The sequence below is a fragment of the Rhagoletis pomonella genome, unplaced genomic scaffold (genome assembly GCF_013731165.1).
Source record: "Rhagoletis pomonella isolate Grant_MI unplaced genomic scaffold, Rhpom_1.0 Rhpom_scaffold_00005, whole genome shotgun sequence".
In the NCBI taxonomy this organism is placed as follows: domain Eukaryota; kingdom Metazoa; phylum Arthropoda; class Insecta; order Diptera; family Tephritidae; genus Rhagoletis; species Rhagoletis pomonella.
Genome location: NW_023458559.1, coordinates 37,500,979 through 37,521,642, shown reverse-complemented (window position 1 = coordinate 37,521,642; position 20,664 = coordinate 37,500,979).

Here is a 20,664-nt window from a genome sequence, read left to right as displayed (position 1 = left end):
GAAATAACAATATTTTGTACGATGCCTTTTTTACACAAAAATGAGAGAATTCGAATTGCATGCATTTTTTGCGATTTTGGTTGACTATTTCTCGGATTCGCCCACATGCTGATTATGGATAAAAGGCCGCTGAGATAGAGTACAAAAGCTTGGAAGTTTGGATACAGAAAGCACGACTCAAGAAAAGAATACAGCGATCATATTAAAGCAGTCAAGCAGCTAACTCATATGCCGCCTATGGCATTTCTGCTCTAGTGAAAATATTTGAGTCCAGAAGCCAAAAAGTTTGCCATAAAGAGGTTTATACGTACCTAGTATGTATGTATGTATGTATGTGTGTATGTATGTGTGCATTGCATAAAAATAAATAAAGCTTAGAAGCTTGCAAATTGCTGAGGGAATATGTGTGGTGTGAAAATGACACGAAAGTGCTTAGACATACATATGTAGATATGTATGTAATTATCACACACTACTGTGAAAAATACATATGTATTTCTCTCGTTAAACATCAGAGTCTGGCAAGAAATAACCTGTGTAAAAGTGCGAAATTTGCTGATGATACAAAATGAAATAAGTACCAAATTTACAAACATAATCCACTGAGTACAAAATTTTCCGATTATCCTTTTTGATAGAAGCAAAACCCAATACACAACCGCACTAACTAAGTTAAGCTAGCATACAATTATTGCTCCGGCCTCTGTGCTACACCTGCCCCCAGGGTGCAGTTGAGTGCTGGTTGCAAGCAGCTCGGCGAGCACTGGATGGTCAACTTGCGAGGGTTTTGTTTTTTTCTTTCTCGCTTTTGTGGTAATTTAAAGTTGACAATATTTAATCTAGTTTCATTATGCTTACAATTGCAAAATTTCGACAAATTTTTGCTCCACTTTGACCGCTTTGCTCACTTTTCTACATACAGTGATAATTTTCGTACCGAGACCAATTCATAAATAATATATTTGCGCTTAAATATAAATACGAGTATGTATTTTACATAGAAAAGTAGGATAAACGGTCGGACGTGGCGTATGCGGTTGGCCGTGGTAGTGCGACGAAATTGTCAATTGGCAAGCGAGTGGAAAGTGAAGTGTGCAGAGGTCAAGCATTTTGGTCACTAACTGTCGTATATTGGGGTTGCGAAAGCTATACAAATTTCTGCAAGCCACAAATCCCTATAGGGGAAATCTCAACGCCGGCAGCATGTACTTGTACTAAATTAATTTGATAATGCCATTCAAATATGTATGCTCCAGTTGTTGTGTCTCCCGCAATCTACTACAACAAAATGATAAGTTGAATTTGCTGAAAGCCCAACTACATAAATCCACCCGGTGGGGGGTGACAAATTTTATGCCTGCATACAAAAACTGAGCTGACACCAGGAATGTCCTGCGTTGCACCGTGGCATATTTGAGGCAAGTTGTGATTGAAAATGGGTAATTTTTTTTATTTTTAATTAACAAAGGAAACTGAAACTGAAAACTAAACCGTGTTCAAAGATTCTTGAAATATTTTTTGGAAGAGTATTGCCACCTATTGAATAACAAAAAACAATTTTTTTTTTTAAATTTAATTGAAACATTTTTAGTGATCTAGTATAAAAAAGATACATAGGAATTTTTCAGGAGAAAAATATGTTTTCATAAGGTTGCCACATAATCCGTTAATACAATTAATTCGAAAAAATGTGACCATATACATAGTTTGGTAAGATGGATATGAAATAAGAATATTTTCATTTATTTACTTTAAACCTGAAATTTTTTTCAGAACCGACTTGCCACTTATTTGATGGAAATTGTGAAGATACATTAGGGTGCCTCACAAAAAAAAGTCGTGCTTTTTCTACCGGAATTAAAAATTTTTTATTATATTTAAAAACATCCGCTAAATATTTCGGAGCAGTATTCAGATTTACGTGAGCTGGGTCGATTTGAAAAGACCTCCGAAAATCGAGTTTTTTATAAATAAAATTAGCTTTTAAAAATATTTTTTCCAAAAATTCACCTCACATGATAGAATAGTAGTTTGAGTTTAAAGGTCTGCTTAAAAAAGTTTGAACATTTTATCACCGGAATCAAAATAATTATATTTTTGTAGGTATTTTCAAATCGTTGCAGCTCACGTAAATCGTAATACTTTTCAGAAATATAGTGGCGAGTGTTTAAATATAAAAAAATTTTATCATTCCGATGGAAAAACATTACAATTTTTTTATGCAGAGTGGTTCACCATAATGCTACCATATAAAAAATATTTGCATACATATTGTATATCAAAAACTCTTTAACCCAAAAATATTTCTTAATAGGGTTGCCAACTCAGTATTTTGTGAAAAAATTTTGAAAATGTGACAACGTAAACCATAAACACATTAGCATAGATATATAATAACAAAACGTATCAACAAGACATTGAATAATAGGGTTGCTAGTTTCGTTACGAAATGCTCTGCAAAATTTCAGTCAACATAATACATGACTTATTTATAATTTATTAGTACTTATTATTATTATACGTACATATTTTGAACAGGGTTGCCACCTAGTAAAATAATCAAGGCGTGTGAATTAATTTTTTACGTATAATTTTTGAAATATGTAGCAGTAATTAACGAAGTGAGTTCAAGAACATTTTTATTCAGCTAGAATTTAGGTGGGGTTGCCATATATCAACATAATCGAAGTTAATTAAATGAATTAAACTTTCAAATACTGGTAGAAACTTTTCTGTGTTCATGAAAACTTTAAATCTAAACATATTTTGAGTACGGTGACCACTTTCAACTACTTAACATAAGTATGGATTTTTGTAGCGAAATAAAACAATATTTTTTATAAATATTTACAGTAGGGTTGCCAAATAAAAATAATTAAGATATGGCTTTTATGCTGGTATTCAGTAAGTCAGTCTCATCTCAAGTCACTAAATTTAAGACTATCAATTAGTGACTCTTTTTGTGACTTGAGACGGTTTCGGTATTCAGCAAGAGGCAGTCACAAAAAGTTCTCCAAAAATGTATGATGAAAACAAACAAGGACAATGGCCGAGTGAGCAAAGCACTGGAGTGCCATTCGAGAGATCCGACTTCGAGTCCTCGGACAGCGAATTGTTTTTTCCTTTTTTCTTTATTTTATTTTTTTCTTTTAATTTAATTTTTTTACTAATACTTTAATGTTTTAAAAACGAAATGTTTTTCATTGAATTTTTATGATATTATATAAAGTATTTAAGTTTGCTTCCTTTTGAAATTGTTGTTGAATAAAAATTTCCTCGCTTCATTTTCCATTTTTTTTAAATAAAATAGGAAGCAACTATCTTGTCCGTTTCTGACCTGCTCAGAGCCAGCTGACAAATTAATGACTCTTTTTAGCTTAGAGACGTGAGACAGCTTTCTTTTTAAGAACAAATTTTTTCAGAAATATTTCGAGTAGGGTTGCCAACATTCGAAAAAATTTAAACTGAAAAACAAACTAAATTTTAAATCGTAAATTTTTTGAAAATATTTAAAGTAGTGTTGCCTACTTTTTTTGTAAAAAATATACACATATGTTGCGAGTAAAAGTAAATAGCAAAAGAATTATAATAATTACACTACAAAAATCATTGTGGCATTTTATTAAAAAAACTTATATCGACATAGGCCATTTCCCTTTAAAAAATATTTACTTGGGTAACCAAACACTATTTTAGCGATTAACTAGCCATAGGCTTAGTTTAAGATGCTCTTTTAATAGAAACTTAATAAAACTATAAAATATTTCAATGGAAGCTTATTATTTGTTAATTCAAAGTCAAAATTTCTTAAGTCAATTAAGTTGTTTTAATAAAATACTAAGGGTATATTTATTCGCTTATCTAAGTAGCTGAGTGGTGTCAGCGGTTAAAAAGAAAAATCAGCAAGGCTACCAGTAGTGAAGTTTTAATTTTCCAAAGAATCATACCAGAAAGGTTTCAAATTTTGACCAGATCTTACGCTACCATATTCCACGGTGCGTGCTTCAAATTTACCTGTACAATGATTATATACTCACAGAGCATCAATATGCGCCCTTTTGTCTTTCATAAACTTAGCTGAAACTGGTGGGCTGTGGCGGCTGTAACAAAATAGAGCTTTTCTTGGCTCCTTGTCTAACTACTCTTGCACGTATTGCCCATTTTCGATATACGTATATGTAATAGAGACACGCCCCCGACCCGCATTGCTGTGTGTTAAGCAACCTAATATGTACAAGCGTTGTTCACATAGTGTTTCAGTGTCGTCTACTCCTCATAAGTTTTAATTAAATGCCACTTCATATTTCTGACATCCAAATGTATGTATTACAATGGACCCTTACCCTTCATACCCAGCAAAAACTTTTCTGTTTTTGGTAAGCGCTTACTATTTGTATCGATGGAGTAACGCATTACAATTCGCTTCAAGACAAAATTATTAACTTTCTCGCTTACCTACTGCATTACTATTACTGCAACTAGAAGGTATGTATGTGGCGAATTTCGAAAAAAGCTTCCCAACCGAGATTCACCACTTACCTTCTTGTTTACAAAACACATTACTTTAACCTGGGCATGCCATTGGAGGTAAGCGAGGTAATGCAGTGGGTAAACGAGAGAGTGAAAAATTTCGTCTTGCGGCGAATTGTAAAGCGTTCCTCCATCGATACAAAAAGTAAGCGCTTACCAAAGAATCAAAGTTTTTGCTGGGTAGTTATGCAATCACATACAGTCACATACTTCGCACAAAGCGCACTGACACAAGTTTCGGCTAACCCATAGCAATATGATCTATGTATGCCACTAAGAACTTATGAACTTATATATAAACATATTTATATAGTCGAATGTTAAGTTGCTAGTGTCCTTTTGTGCACACAGCATGCACATGTATGTATGTATGTGTGCCTCTTGTGTTTGCCTTCTTGACTACACTGCCTCCTCTTTATCTCTCTATCTCCCTGATCTCCCTATTTGTCGCCTGCGTTTCGTTGCCGATTATCTGTTCTCAGCCCGCAGATGACTGGAGTGTGCATCACAATGAGCGCCTGCATCCTCCTGCCAACTCTACTGCCTTAAGGACAGTCGGTCAATGCGTCGACTCCGATTCATGTCCTTTGCATTTACACAATTCATTTTATATCGAAACTTATTTCCTAACTGGTGTTGGTAATTAAATGTTATGGCTTGTATATTATACTTAGTTATGCAAAATTTCATGCTCATACATACATACACATACAATAATATATTTCTACCCATACTTGTAAATTCTCAAAATTGCTGACCGTCCGAAAAGTTTAGTGTTATGAAAAAAAAAAATGATTTAATTAATGATAGACAAATGAGCGCATGGAAGCATATCAAATTGGTAAATATTTGCGTGAGAAGTCAAGATTCCAATTTACACTTTCTGGGATTTAATATGATTTTGCTTTTAATAATATTTGAAAATATGCTCGTGGCTATTGTTTATTGCCTATGAAAATTGCAAGTCATTATAATTATAACCACAAATATTGTAGACAACCCTTTTTGGGCAGCAATAACATGGATGTAGGCATTTTTGGTAAACTGAAAATTTGTGGGAATTACCAAAAGCGGTAGAGAAAATTGCTTAACGAAAGTAATTAAATGAGAAAGCTGTAATAAGGAGTGGCTAGTAGTGGCAGGCCCAAGAAATCAGAGACATATGAACATACATAAGTGACTATTAGAATACCTTTTCGGGAGGGCAAACAAGTTTAGTTTGTTATCCAGCCTTTACTTCATGGATCTCATCAGGCCTTCAGCAGAAGTGTTCATCTACTTGATAGCCACGTTAGATTATGGTAGCAGCTTTATGAAAGGGGCACCCTTGGGCCTTAAGATGTCTGTCTGTTTGTGCTGCGATTTTGTGAAGCACGGTAACTGCTAAGCCAACTAGGAATATGGGTCGAGAACAAAGTACCGCAGTCAGCTAATGTCAGCCCCAGAAGGTTGCCGATGGCTGTTCAGGAAGTGCGCGTTGACATGTGTAGACCGGAGCTTCACAACGGTTGAACAGCCGGAATACAGTCAGGATAAGGTGTGATATTTAGCCTAAAGGCCTGTCCAAAAATCGGACAGTGTATGATTGTCCGCGGAATACCCAGGCCTGGAAAACCTTGCAGTTTGCCATGCCCTAGTTTTCGCCTACTTATCGCTGAGTTCGCATGATACCCAGAGTAGTCAGCAGTTCGTCAAAAATATGCAGCCAATCGACTGAGTCCTTAATGGCAGTAATCCCAGCCTGAAACTCACTTCTCAACAAAAGCCACTGCCCTAAATACTTCTGCCATCAAGTTTTGACTCGTTTTGCCGTACTTCAAATCAATACATCCGCCATCAAGTTTTGACTCGTTTTGTCGTACTTCAAATACAGGAAGTACGAGAGTTCTCGACAGAAGATCTCACCATTAATATTCCCGCCGTCAAGTTTTGATTCGCCTGGGTGAAATTCACAGGCTACCAGCTTAACGAACTCATCTCTACATCTCTACTTAAGTGAATAACAGTAGCGTCTGTATACCTAGACGAGCACTGGAGCCACTGACAGAAAGCTCCATCAACGAACATGAGGATCAGCATGCTGATAAGGTTGCTTTCGATCCCACTAAGTCTATGCAGGTAGCTGACGATTGTCCCCGGCAGGACATGGTTAAAAGCCCACGTTGTTCAGAAAGGCGCCGATTTGAAGTGTTTGCGAGCAAATTCTTCCTTAACCCACTTTACGATTGCGACGGTCTCTACTGAACTGGCCTTGCTTTGCGCAAAATGAGCCACGCTTGTTTGAGCGTTTTCTACAAAATTTCTTATAGAGGACTAACGTAACGGCGGTTATTAATTTCGGCTTTTCAGGTACTAAAACCTTTTTAACTTTGCGCACACTACATTTTCTGCGATGGCTTCATAAGGTGTAGCGAACAGACGCTACGGACTACAGAACGGACGTCGAAATGGCTTGATTAAGACTCTCCTGTCTTGAGCTAAGGCTTCATTTCGTACCGACTGGTTACCGCAAATAGACGGCATGAGGAGCTTTACGAACTCTACGAAAGACATGGATGTAGTCAAATGTGAAATACAACGATAGGGTTGGATTTAACATTTGGTACGGGGGATGCCGATGATAGCTTTCTACTGGGCATCGGATGATGGACAGCGAAAGCAAGGAAGCTCAAGCTGGAATACCAAGACTAGTAGGACCTGGTTTGAATAACTCGAGGTACTGTGCAAAGGAATAAGGCAATTGACCAAGTTTTTTGATCTCGAACCCACGCCTCCTTACCTGGAATTCTTGTGTAAAAATTGGCCTAGGAAACCTACAACAGGGGTTATTTAAGGTCCACGAGAAGCTGCTGGTATTTGCCCTCTCCTTTACTTAATTTTAATTAATGATTAACAATTCCGTGCCGGGTTCACACGCAGATATAACAAATTTTCCTGGCGATTTTTCAGCCTTTTATTAAATTTTAGGTTAACACATTTCATAGTAAAGCCATTACTTCGACTACTAATTACTTATTTATTACCATTCCTGTACCTACATACATAGCTAAAACTCTATGAACAAACGAAAATTTATAAGAATTTTTCTAATAATAAAACTACATATTTCGATTTTCGTTTATTGAATGCCTGTGCAATATAAATGAAAATGGCTCATTTATAATCCATAATCCAAACGATTTTATGGCTCTCATACGACGAACACGACACCGGCAAACTCATGAAAACATATATTCAGAATGTGTCCGCAAGTATGTTCATATTAGGGATGTTAATTTTTCAGATTTTTCCGATCGCGGGATTTTCAGGATGTCGTTATCACAATCCCGGGATTAGTCCCGGGATTTAGATATTCATTACTTTTCAACAACTTTAATCCAAAAAATTGCTTCTATGTTGTTTGTGAAGCTCTCGTACCACAAAATAAATAATAAATAAATGGGGTTGAAACCTATTTTTAACCGACTTCCAAAAAAAGAGGAGGTTATCAGTTCGTCGGAATATTTTTTCGATAATTCTTTTTGCATCGGAAAGGTAGTGTCTCAGAGTTGGTCCCATACTAATCTGGTTAAGATCCGATCAGCGGATCATGAGATATATATATATATATATTTTTTTTATATGGGAGTTGAAGTCGGTTTTTTTTTGCTAAAAATTACTTGTTTTATTTAAAGTGGCGTTTTTATTTTTGCTCTCTGACGTCAGGATTATTATTTTAAAATACTTTGTAATTTCAAAGATATAATTGATTCCAAAATTTATTTTAAAAATTCGATGCAATGTAGAATAAAAATATGAGTACCAAATGCAGGAGGAAATTTCTTTAGAATTTAAAAAAATTAAAATTTTTTGGATTCACAAGGACGAATAGGTAATTTTTTAAGCTGATAAAGTTAGAAGAACGAAATTCGAGGATGTCATCGAGTTTATATAAGTCCTTGACGTATAATTTTTTCAAAGACAAATATTGCGAAATTTCAAGGATCAAATTTTAAAAGGATATTTTCAATACTTACCAGTCCTTCAGCACCAAAAACGTGAATCTGTTTAAATTCTACAGGATATCCTCTTTAATTTGATACCCATACTTATTCTCTAAGCACATTTCTCTGAATTTTTTTAAAAATTTTTTAATTACTGACGTCAGAGTGAAAAACTAAAAACACAATTTTACTATGTTTGGCGCATCTACTACTGCGCGGTATTATATGTATAATGAGTTAGACATTTATAAAAAAAAATATTAATTCTTCTTCTTCCTATTATTGCCATCAGTGTAAATTACAAATCCCGAAAATCCCGGGATTATTTGCCAAGAATACCGGGATTTTTGGGACCTTAACATTCGTTCATATGTATGTGTGTTGCTCATACATAAGAGTAGGTTCATGAATTGCTGAGTGGGATGGCTGGCTGGCTGGCTATAGCGCATTGCAGTAAGATGTAGCGAGAGCAAGCAATTGTCCCCAGCGTGCTATACACGCGGTACACACGCAAGCACATAACATAATAGATATAGTAAATGTGGGCGTGTGTGTGCATTTGCTTGAAACTTTAATCGAATAAATTCCAAAGTTTAGTTATGAGCCAAATTGGTGTCGGCGCTTGGGGGTAGGGGTAGTTTACTGAGCATAGCATAGAAATGAAATTATGGGTTGGATAAGTAATAAAGCTAAGGTTGAGCTGCTGCTGCGGCGCCGCCGGTTAGCTCTTGTTCTTCTCTGAGCTATTGTTTCGAATTATCAATAATGTGCAGTCTCTTTATCACTCCACTGTAGATACTAAAGGGTTTTCCAAAAAGGGCGGGTATAAAATAAACTGTGTGTGAGGTAAAAACGAAAATCTGATTTTATTTGAAAGGCTCACAAATGCCATTATATATCGAATATAACATCGTTTAAATGTTCGCCGCGGCTTCTTATCTGGGCCCGGACTGTGGTTTTGGTTCGGTTAGCGGAAAGTCCATTCTCACTACACCAAGTGTCAATCATAGTCAGTTTTATGGACATATGGGGCCCCGCAGGAAGATCAATCCCGAACCGCGGCATTCGTTATCGAGTGAGTACTCGTTTCGAAACGAATGAAACAAACTGGCAGTTGTTTTCTCCACAATACAATTTAAACGGGCGAAGCACACTCGCTATTGAATGCCGTGATCTGAATTTAGATTCGAGTTACGTTCGATACCGGTTGCCTCTATTCGTGCCCTGGTCTTATTCACTAGAGAGTGTAAGATCCCTGACACTGTTCTTCCATCCGTTGGGGGTCACCGCTTACAGCTATCTGACAAGGTAAAGTACTAGGCTTGATCCTTGACCAGAAGTTGTCGTGTAGGCCAAATATCGAGGAAAGGGCAAGGTAGGCATTAAACTGCTGTAGGGGAGCTATTTGGAAGACATGGGCTATTTCGCCCAAAGCTGCATACTGGCTGTACGAGACCTATTATGTTTTATGTATGTGGCCCTAGTCTGGTGCAACCTACATGAAAAGGCGGCACTTAACGTTATCGCCGGATAAAGAGCGGCTGGGGGTGCCATTGATCACATGTGGTACACGCTTGGATAGACAGGCCTCATGTCAGTTTAGTGAGCGCTGGGCGAAAAGCCGGTCCTGCGTAAGGTCCTTCTGGCCGAGGCTGGACAGTAGACGATCGAGCGCACTCCTCACATTTACAAAGCCACAGCTCTCACTCTTGGTGGGGGTTTTCACGGATCAATGCTCAATCGGTATACAAACAGTAAGACTGAACATATTAACTGCCGCAATTATCTGGAAGATGATGAGCTGGAATCACCTCAACACTACCTTCTTAGGTGCCCTACGTTTATGAGGATAAGGTTGAATTACTTTGGCTCTCACAACCTTAATAGCTAAGAGGAGCTCTGGGACATTGAGATTAGTCGAATTCGTAATTTCATAATCGGCTCCAGGCGTTTTATCGATTATGTATTGGGTGCCATTCAGAATGTCGTAACACAAAGGACAATATCCTAATTGTCCAAGTGAGTCCCTGACATCTGCGACTGCCAACTAACCTAACCTGCAAACAACTGACTAATTGACGGGGTCAAGAATAAAGAAATGGGCAGACGTTTGTCGCGAGTGCGAGTGCTTCAACTTTGAAATTGCTGCTGAAATTCGATTTTCTAGTCAAAGTATTAAGAGCGCCATATCTTTCCAACTAGGGTATGCTAGCCAAGCCTAATCAGTTTAGTATTTAAAAAAACGTTACTTACCCTAGCTTTACTCAAATCCAACATTCAACTGAAAGGCGGCAGAATTTATGTGGTGGGCGCGAAAAGCTCGAAAGCTAGCTATTATTCAAAGATAAAGTAAGGAAAGGCTAACTTCTGTGGGTAGTACTATTTGCAAAAGTGCTTTGTTTCACAACAATCATTTGTGTGTGTGAGCCAGCAGCTTGGCTATGCGTTGACAATGCTATCAAATACACATGCATAGGATCAAAATTTAAGTAAAACTTATGCCTATCTCGGGGTCACATTTGTATGAATAGGCACATTTTGGAGACTTTCATTAAAACCTCGATAAGTGTAACATTTGTTTGTTTTGCTTGTGGGCGGGATTGTGTAACACTCTTTGCTTTCTTTGCTAAAAGCAAATTGAGGGCAAATCATTTTAATACTAGGTCATCAGCATCAGCAAAAATATCATTAGAAGTATAGTAGCAATACAATCATTAGTAGCATTACGACTAGTACTTATTAAGCATAGCAGAATGGCAGTGGTATATTTACGATGAATGAATTCAATACCTTCCTTCGTACGAGTATCATCAGTCAGCATTATTTTCGGCAACAAAACAAATGTTTACGAAAGTGCAGAGGAAATTTACCAACAAAATAAAAACAAAACAAAAGTTGCTTATTTTCAAAGCTCGGCAATGCGCAATCAGTTGAATCCTTGCTATTGGTTTGACTCATATATGAATATGTACATTAGGGTGCATCACACTCCATACGAATTAGTACTGTTTTTCTACCGGAATTATAAAATTTATTATATTTTAAGGCATCCGCCGAAAATATTTCGGAAAACCCGTTTTTAAAATAAACCCAAAAGTCGAGTTTGTTATAAATAAACAAGTAGTTTTTAATAACATTTTTTTTTTTCAAAATCAGAGTTTGGCTTATGTATATCGAGCCCTAACCGCCAAAATAACGTAAGCGACATTTTTTTCAAAATTATGTTTTTGATGCAGAAATATCCCTAGAGTATCTAGACGCGTTTCTACATAAAAAATAAAATTTTGAAAAAAATGTCGCCTACATTATTTTGGCGGTTAGGGCTCGATATGTATACATATTTACCTTAATTAACCAACATTGTTTCGAAATCGCACTTTTTACAGATTTTGGTATAATATATTTTTACTAAAATTTTTTAGTTAGGTAGTACCTACCAAAAACAACGGAGTTATATGTCACTTTTTAAAAAGCCCTATAGGTAATAGATTTTCTCTTTATAATGTTTTTTTCTTTCTGCTGTAAAATAAAAATTATATATACATTAGGGTGCATCACACAACATACAAACTAGTATTATTTTTCCATCGGAAATATAAAATTTATTTTAATTTAGGGCTTGCGCCAAAAATATTTCGGAAAAATCATAAAATAACTCCAACTCTTTTATTTATTTATTTATTTATTTTCAAAACATCACTGCGGATAGAAGAGTTTAAGATTAAGAGGTGTGCATAAAGATCTTGTCAATAGCATCAAAATAATGAGACTTCTGAAGGTATTTTCTAATAGGCCCAGCTCACGTAAATCTAAATTAAGACTTGTTACTTCGAAATATTTTGGTGAAAACTTAATACATTTCATAATTCCGGTGTAAAAACTGCAACTTTTTTTTTGGTGAGGCACCCTAATGTACATGTGTTTGAATGCTAAAGTGAATGTGAATGTAAGTGCCTGCTGAAAATAGTATGTTTTTTGTCGACTCAACAGCAAATTAAGACGAAATGTGTTGGCATTTACGCAATTGCATTCACACACCTACATATGTATACAGACACATACCTACACACATAAGTAGATGCAAGGATATGTAGTAAGCATTTACGCAATTCACGCAATCACATGCAAAAGCAGTAGGCAATTCATCACGCGTGCAACAGTCTATGGCGCACTGTATCCTTGCTGAGCTGATTGGCAGAGGCAGGCATACGACCTATAGCGGCAGGCAATAATTGCCTACAAGCTTTTGCTCTTATATAATTGCAGTAATACACAGCACACTGATGTTCATAATTAAACAATTGTTTGATGAACTCTTCTCTTTTTAATTTGGTTTTTGTTTATGTGCTAGCTATTGTTTTTCTTCGCGGCTCACTGCCTTTTAGCGGCGCGTAATTGTAGTGAAGTTCGCAAAGTTCGCTCTCTACCACATTTCATTACGACTGAATGAGCCAGCCACTCAGCTATTGAGCCACTTCTCCTTACACTATTTCATTCATCACCTCTGCGGCATAGTATCGGGGAGTCACACACTTTGTAAATGCAATTAATATTGGGCTTGCATTGTGTTCGTGACGGTATGCTATTTTTGTTCATTCCTGTATGAGTGTATACCCAGTAAGCTTTTATTTGGAGAATGGAGGAGATACTTATGACCAGAGTGTTTTAAAGAGTCCGTCTCAATGAAGCTAGCATTCCTGAAAAGCAGCGTACAATTCCACACTTCCTTCCCAAGTGCTTCAAATTTATAGTTTTTAATGATAAATATATCGGCTGGGAAAATGTTACTCATACGCCATGTACTACGAGTATGCCATACAAATATGTCGCCTTTCCTGCTCATATTTCATATAAAAAAATCATTGCGCATTTTCATTTGCCTAATCAGCATTTTTTTTATCCACCGATTTTCTTCGTTAGTAGCTTGGTTTTTTCGTAAAAGAACAGGCTTTAAAACAAATGAAAAAAAAACATTTTTTTTTCCACGCCAAATATCTCAAAGTTTTGTCGTTATATGGATTTTCTGAAAACGGCATCGTAATCTAGTGCCCAAAATTAAGTTTACGTATTTGGCGGTTTAACTGTGATATTTTTGCCCTCCAATTGTTTAATTAAATATGTAATAGTTTTATTTCTTGATGTCAATTATATATACAAACAGAGTTGGGCAAAATTTATTCGAATGACGAATAACAAATGAATAAATTGTTTTTCTTGTTATTCGTAAATAATAAATAATTTTGTTTATTCAAAAAAAAATTATTCGAATGACGGATAAATTATTTTATTCGTTATTCGAATAACTATTATCTTCATTAATTATTCGAATAACGAATAAAATAATAATAAAACAAGTAATTTATGTATATAGATATGTACATATATTTATGTATAAAATGATAACCGTTTTTGTTACGATTTAACTCAAACCCCTGGATAGATTTAAATCAAATTTTCGGAGGTTATTCCATCTATTTATTGTACAATCAGGTTGCAATTCATAATGGTGCTGCAGTCGAAATCATTAGAAACCCCATATGTCCGGACTACTTTGTTTTTTATGTTTATATTATACGAATTTACGATGTCTCACGTCGTCATACACCCTAAATGCGACCTTGCATCTACCTCCGCTTGATGAAATTGCTCGGGCGGCCATTGCTGCAGCAGTAAGACTCAAGGAAACCAGCTCTTGGATATTTTAAAAGTGGCGAATCAGCAAGGAAAGTTTCGACCACATCCTTCCAAGAAAGACCACTGTTGGTATATCAATGACCAAATTTTACATCGAGGATTTTTGGCTCTCCTATAATAGAAAACGCACATCTGTGCTCTTCAGCTTCCTTATAAGGACTTTTGTTGGCCTACATGACATAAGACTAGAGGTTGACGCATCGGACCAATGTTGTAGTTGCAAGATCATAGAAGAAGATTACGCACGCTTAGAAAAGATCTCACAAGTGGAAATAAGACCATCGGTAACGCTCATGACATTGAAAGGAATTTTTTCTTGCATATAGCTTCAGAGCGCTATTTTTTTGGCAGAAATATGTGTGAGAAGGGTTCTGCTCTTTAGTTGTTCAACCTAAATTAAGAATTTTTACTTTACCCATATTTGGTTTTCAACGCTATTCTTGCATTGGCCAACGCAAAAAATCTTATCAGGGGCCGCGAAACCAGAGGGAATGGGCTAGTATTCTTGAGAAAATAGTAAACAGAATTCAGCTAACTCACAATCCTTGAAAATAGAAATAAAATTAAAAGGTGGCTCAATGTGATAAAGATGAGTTTTTATTCATTATTTAAAATAACGAATAAAATAACGTATAAATTATTCGCAAGCAATAAAATAACGAATAAATTATTCGTGAATAAGTTATCTGCGAATAATTATATTACGGATAAAATTTTATTCGAATAATTATCTAAATAACAATTTATACGAATAATGCCCAACTCTGTATACAAATATATAAATTTTGGAAATCTAATATTACATTCGTAATTATGACTCAAAAGTTTCTAGCTATCAAGTATCATTACAATCCACATTTTTTTTAAGTCGTTCGCCATTTTGGATCCGCCAATTTGAATTTTGAAAATTGCATATCATATCATATTCGTAAACAGTGGCCCCGAAAACGTCTCCAAAGCTTCAAACCAACCTATAATTTAAAAAAAAAACGCGGCCCCATTTTGAGTTTTGAAAGTGTCTGGATACCTGGATAATTAAAAAGAAAACTCGTTTCTATTTTTCGAAAGACTAATTGAAATATCTGCTAACGAGGAGCTCTTAGCGTTATTCTGTTTGCTTTTAATAAAATAAGTTAAAAAAATATATAAATTTCTAAAGATTAAACAAAAATACACATAAATGAAGAGAAAAAAATTAAAACAAAATTAAACTTTCCTAAAATTAAATGAAATCGAACCATTTTTTTTAAATAAAATCTACTAATTAAATTAAAAATTAATTTGGAAAATAAAAAGAGTTTCTAAAAATTAAATAAAGTAGAAAAAAAAATCAGAAATGAAATTAAAAAAATTATGTTCCTTTTTACAACAATAAAATACATTAAAAAAAATAATAATTACAAAAATTCGAAAAAACATAACTTTCTAAAAACTAAATGAAATTAAAAAAAAATATTTTTTTGAAACAATAACATAAAGATTAAATAAAAAAATGGAAAATAAAATAAATTTCTAAAAATTAAATGAATGGTAAAATTTTTTTTCCTTTTAAAGTAATAAGATCTGAGAATTAAAAAAAAATTAAATTAATTAAGAAATATTTGAAATTGTATTCAAACATTTTTATTGAGCTTGAGGCCGTTTTTTATGAAAAATGTTGCGAAAAAACAACAACAATTTACAAATGGTAGAAGCTCTAGCTGCTATTTCGGAGATCACCACTTCTCCTCGTCAGACTTCTTCATTGGGATCAAATAATAAAAACCAATAAATGAATTAAAGTAAAAAAAAAAATTCCTTTTTAGAATAATGTTATCTAAAAATTAAAAGGAAATTAATAAAAAGAAACAAGTTCTAAAAAATTCAACGAAACTAATTTTTTTTAACAATAAAATCCAAAAATTAAAAGAAACTTTAATTAAAAAAAGAAAAAAAAATTTAAAGAGATATAAAAATTTCGCTGATCGAGGACTCCCACTGGGGTCTCTAAATTGGCACGACAGTGCTTTGCTCACTCGGTCATTGCAAATAAACAAAATCTTTCAAACTATCTTGCCCACTGTCTGTTAATTGCCTTACAAAAGACCATCAACTATCTTAGCCAGTATTGCCCTGCAGATCGCTGAAAATCAATAAGAAAGTAATAGTATCTAGCCTAGTAAACTATCTTGCCCACTGTCTGTTAATTGCCTTACAAAAGACCATCAACTATCTTAGCCAGTATTGCCCTGCAGATCGCTGAAAATCAATAAGAAACTAATAGTAGTTTTCGAGAGTATTGACGAATCGATACATGGAATAGGTACGTACTAGTAAAATAAAGTATTCCACTCAGCTGTAAAAAATCTCCCAAAGCAGAGAAATGACAACCGTCACAACGCCAATACCCCCTCAACAGTCTGTAATCAGAGATTCTTGAACATTCGTGGAAAGAAAGAAGTTTCCATTAGGCCACGTATACAGCATTATAAGTTAAAATACTTCACATTCTGCCAACGACTCAAGCACTCACATCATTCACCATGTAATTCTCGACAGTTATTAAAGTTTTAGTACGTGCGCGTCTGCTGGATGGCCACAGCCACATGAACTTAACGCCACACAATTTTATTGCTAGTAATTAATATTTATGGTAAATTATTAAATGCTAGATATGCCGGCAATTGTGTGTTAAATTGTATGAATTCGCTTACGTGCTCATAACACCTGACTGACAAACAGACATACTCACGCACGACTCGTAATTCGCACCAATGACCTTTTACCATACCCACACCACTCTCGCCATACAACTCCAAATACAGGCGTACAGATGTGTGCGCCATAACAAAGCGCGCACTTGTGAATAATTAATTTTGTATGAAAGTATATACAAATACAGGGTAAAAAACAAAAAAAAAAACAAAAAACAAAAAACGAACGCTAGTTGTATTTATATCTTTTTGCGGCTGGACAGCCATGTTTTTTTTTTGTTTTTGTTTTGCCTTTGTATTAATGCAACGTAATGAAACTTCAACCATCTGAGCCGTGAAAAATTATATAAATACGAGTACAAAGGCAAGCAAGTGTGCGGTATAATTTTGTACAATAGTACTCCACCCACCGCCAGCGCGCACTCACTTACTTGCGTTCGAGCGCGCGCGCGCGCTTCATTTAAAATTTATGAATTATGTCAAAAAGAGTGCAGTCCTGTTTTACATCGCGGTTTTCGCATAATATTTATTACACAAATTGAGGCCCGGCTGTGGGATTTTAATGTGTAATATCTAGAGCATCCTTTGCCAGCTTCATACATACATATATGGAGAAAGCGGAGTGGCGGTGGGCAAGCGACATAAACAGGATTATAATACAACGCAATTAACTAAGCGTATTAGTGCCACAGCTGTGCAGCTATGCAGTTGGGTTCAATCAAAGCATGTTAAAATGCACGTGGATTAGGGATACTAGAAGACTGGCTGGGAAGCAAGAGGATTAGCCAATGCTTGCTGGACAGTGAGTTATGCGAGATGACCATGTTGGTTTAAGCTCTGCATAGCAAAATTTAATAAAAACATTTGGAATTATTGTTTATGAATTTCAGGGAAAAATTAAAATCGAGGAAGCCACTGCGTAGTTTGCATGTTGCTAATTATGTATTTGTATGTGTGTTAGGGTTCATTAAGGCTTACTACTATTTTGAATATGCTAGGAAACTTGAATAGGGCTAAGTCTGTAGCTCTGTGTGGATAAGGAGAGGTCTAGGACACTTCACTTAGGCTGGTTGTGGGGATCATCACTGGCCATTGCTAAATGGGGATTCACGTCCCCAGAATGATATTTACAGTCCCCAACTACTGCCACCGCTGTAGGGACGATCAGAAAATCAAGAATGCCGAATACTTCCACTACCTTTGCCCAGATTTAGGCAAATGATATCTCCAGCAATACTTTTCTGGTAATCTGACGGACTTAACATTGACGAAGGCCTGTGATCTACACCTCTCAAATTGGTTTTATTTTCAGTCAGAATCAACTATGGACCAAAACGTGCCCCAGGCATAAATCGGCTAGACCCTAGAATCAGTTTCATTATTTTTGAGTCGCCGAAATCGAAAGAATGTGCAGGATATCAAAACTTTTATACTGAAAATTTATTTAGTTTTCAAGATAATGCTGAACCAACATTTTTTTGTCGCCACTGCGGTTTCCCTGCCATCAGTACTTCAGAATGAGGTTTCTGGGTAAGGCTCCCTTTGCTGGTTTACCTAAGTTTCGCGACATACAAGTGACTACATACTTTTAGGTTATTGAACTCCGCTGGGTGGATCCGAAGAAGTAGAAGGTTACCTAATTTCCTTCCTTTGTGTTTTTCCTCTTTCTGTCTTTCCAAGGATAAATTGGGGGTTGTGGTTATAAAGTGTACTTAGCGCCATATCAACCAACAAACCAGGACTTACACGCTGTGCTATAAATTATTCGAATATAGAACAAATAGGTCGACCAACTTGATGGTAAAGACATTACGATACGTTTTCCATCAGCGGAAGGATAGAAGAGAAACCAAGTTGTCGACTAAGAAGCCATTTCCTCCATTTGGAAAGGTCTAAGATGGCCTGTGGAAAGCGAACATCAGTGAAAGCCAGAAAGCAGACGAATTACCGAAGGTATGTGCCTTCTTGGGTGAATACGATATTATTATTATTATTATAAGGGCATATAACGCTGCGACCTAGCTAGATCTATTGTGTTAATCCTTATCTAGTCACACCAACCTTAGGCTATTAATGAAATTAAGCACGTTGGAGGGTATCCAAGGTATATAAGTAAGTCTAAGTAGAATTATACGCTGGCAATCACATAAAACGTGCAGTTCGGTTTCTCAGAGAGTTCCATATTGTGTAGATGAAACCTTAGTCTGCAGTGATCTTAAACCTTCTCTTCTAAGAATTAGCAGCCCGTCACATATTCTACGAGAGGGAGTTATGAATCTTTAAGCATAAACACACGGCAGCGTTGATCCGGATTAAGTCCGAGTTAATCCGGATGAACGCCGCCGTCTGTTTAAGCTTTTTTGGACTGCCTTTTGCTCTTTGTCATGCGCCATGGGGTTGTAACTTGCGAATCCTCCCATCCCAGAGGAGCTCTGCTGTGTATTCTCTGCATAAAGGGCCGACCAGACTCCGTTGGGCATCGCATTTCGCTAGAGTGTCAGCCCTTTCGTTGCCATTGAAGCTCCCATGGCCCGGAACCCACCACGGGTTTACTCTCTTTTTGGCTCCTAATTTAACTAGCATCGTTTTGCAACTGTCTACTGCCTTCAACACTGTTTTGCAAGAGTCAAGTGGTTTTAACGCTGCCTGCTAATCCGACATGATGTTTATTGTTGCCATTATTCCTTCTTCGAAGACATTCATGGACGCAGAATTCAATTGCAAAAATTTCCGCCTGGAATATGGTTGGGTATATGCCCATCGCGGCGCTTTTTTGAAATCTAGGTCCATACACTCCGGCTCGAGTGTTCCCATCCACAAATTTGGAACCATCAGTATACCAAACTTGAGTTCCCACGCTGAATATGGCGATTATTGTTTTACAAGTATCCCTTGAAGGTATTATTACTCCTACGGTTGTATAAAGGTTAGCTACGGTAGCATTGAGTCTGTGAGTTTTACTACGGGATCTTTTATGAATGTTGTTAAGACACCCAAATTACCCCTTAAGTCCAAACTTGTCAAGCTACTTAGGTTCGGCAGTCTCAGGGCGCCCCAGCAAGCCTCTTTATCTATAAGTGTTAGATGCGATATGCCTGTTATGACTCCAAGAGGTGTTCTCTCCCATTATCCTACCCAAACACCAGAGCGAGTTTCATCGTTCTCAATCACTCGTAATTCCTCAGTACATACAACCGAATCCGTAAAATGAAAATTACAGAGACGCTAACAGGAAGGTGCTTACCTACACTTAGGGATAACAAAAGCAATAACAGGTTGCTTCACAAGCAGTTCAACTTTACTTACATAAGATTGAAGCGATCCCAAACATACGCATTCTAGGAGCATTCGTTCGTCATTTCTATGAGGATGAACATCCAGACCTACATAAAGACATAAAAACACCGGATCTGGCGAAATACATACAGATCTACTGCGGAAGTCAGGCCGGAGCTGATCATCACCTTCATAGGTTCTAGGCTAGTAAAGGCCTTCCGCGGATAACCGTCATTCTAGATCTTAAAACTATAACACATCTGGAATAAATAGACTCTGAAACACAAAAATTATACATGCCATCAATATGAAGGAATCTGGGATTGGAGTAGACCTTTCTGTACTTGATCCCTAAAATTCGTTATCAAGTAGTTACATTTTAATCCAGCAACCTTAATGAGTTTGATAAACAGATGTATTAAAATTTGAAGATGGAAAATTGGATTTAGTCTTTTTGGGTTGAAAAACTTACACAAACAAAGAAATCA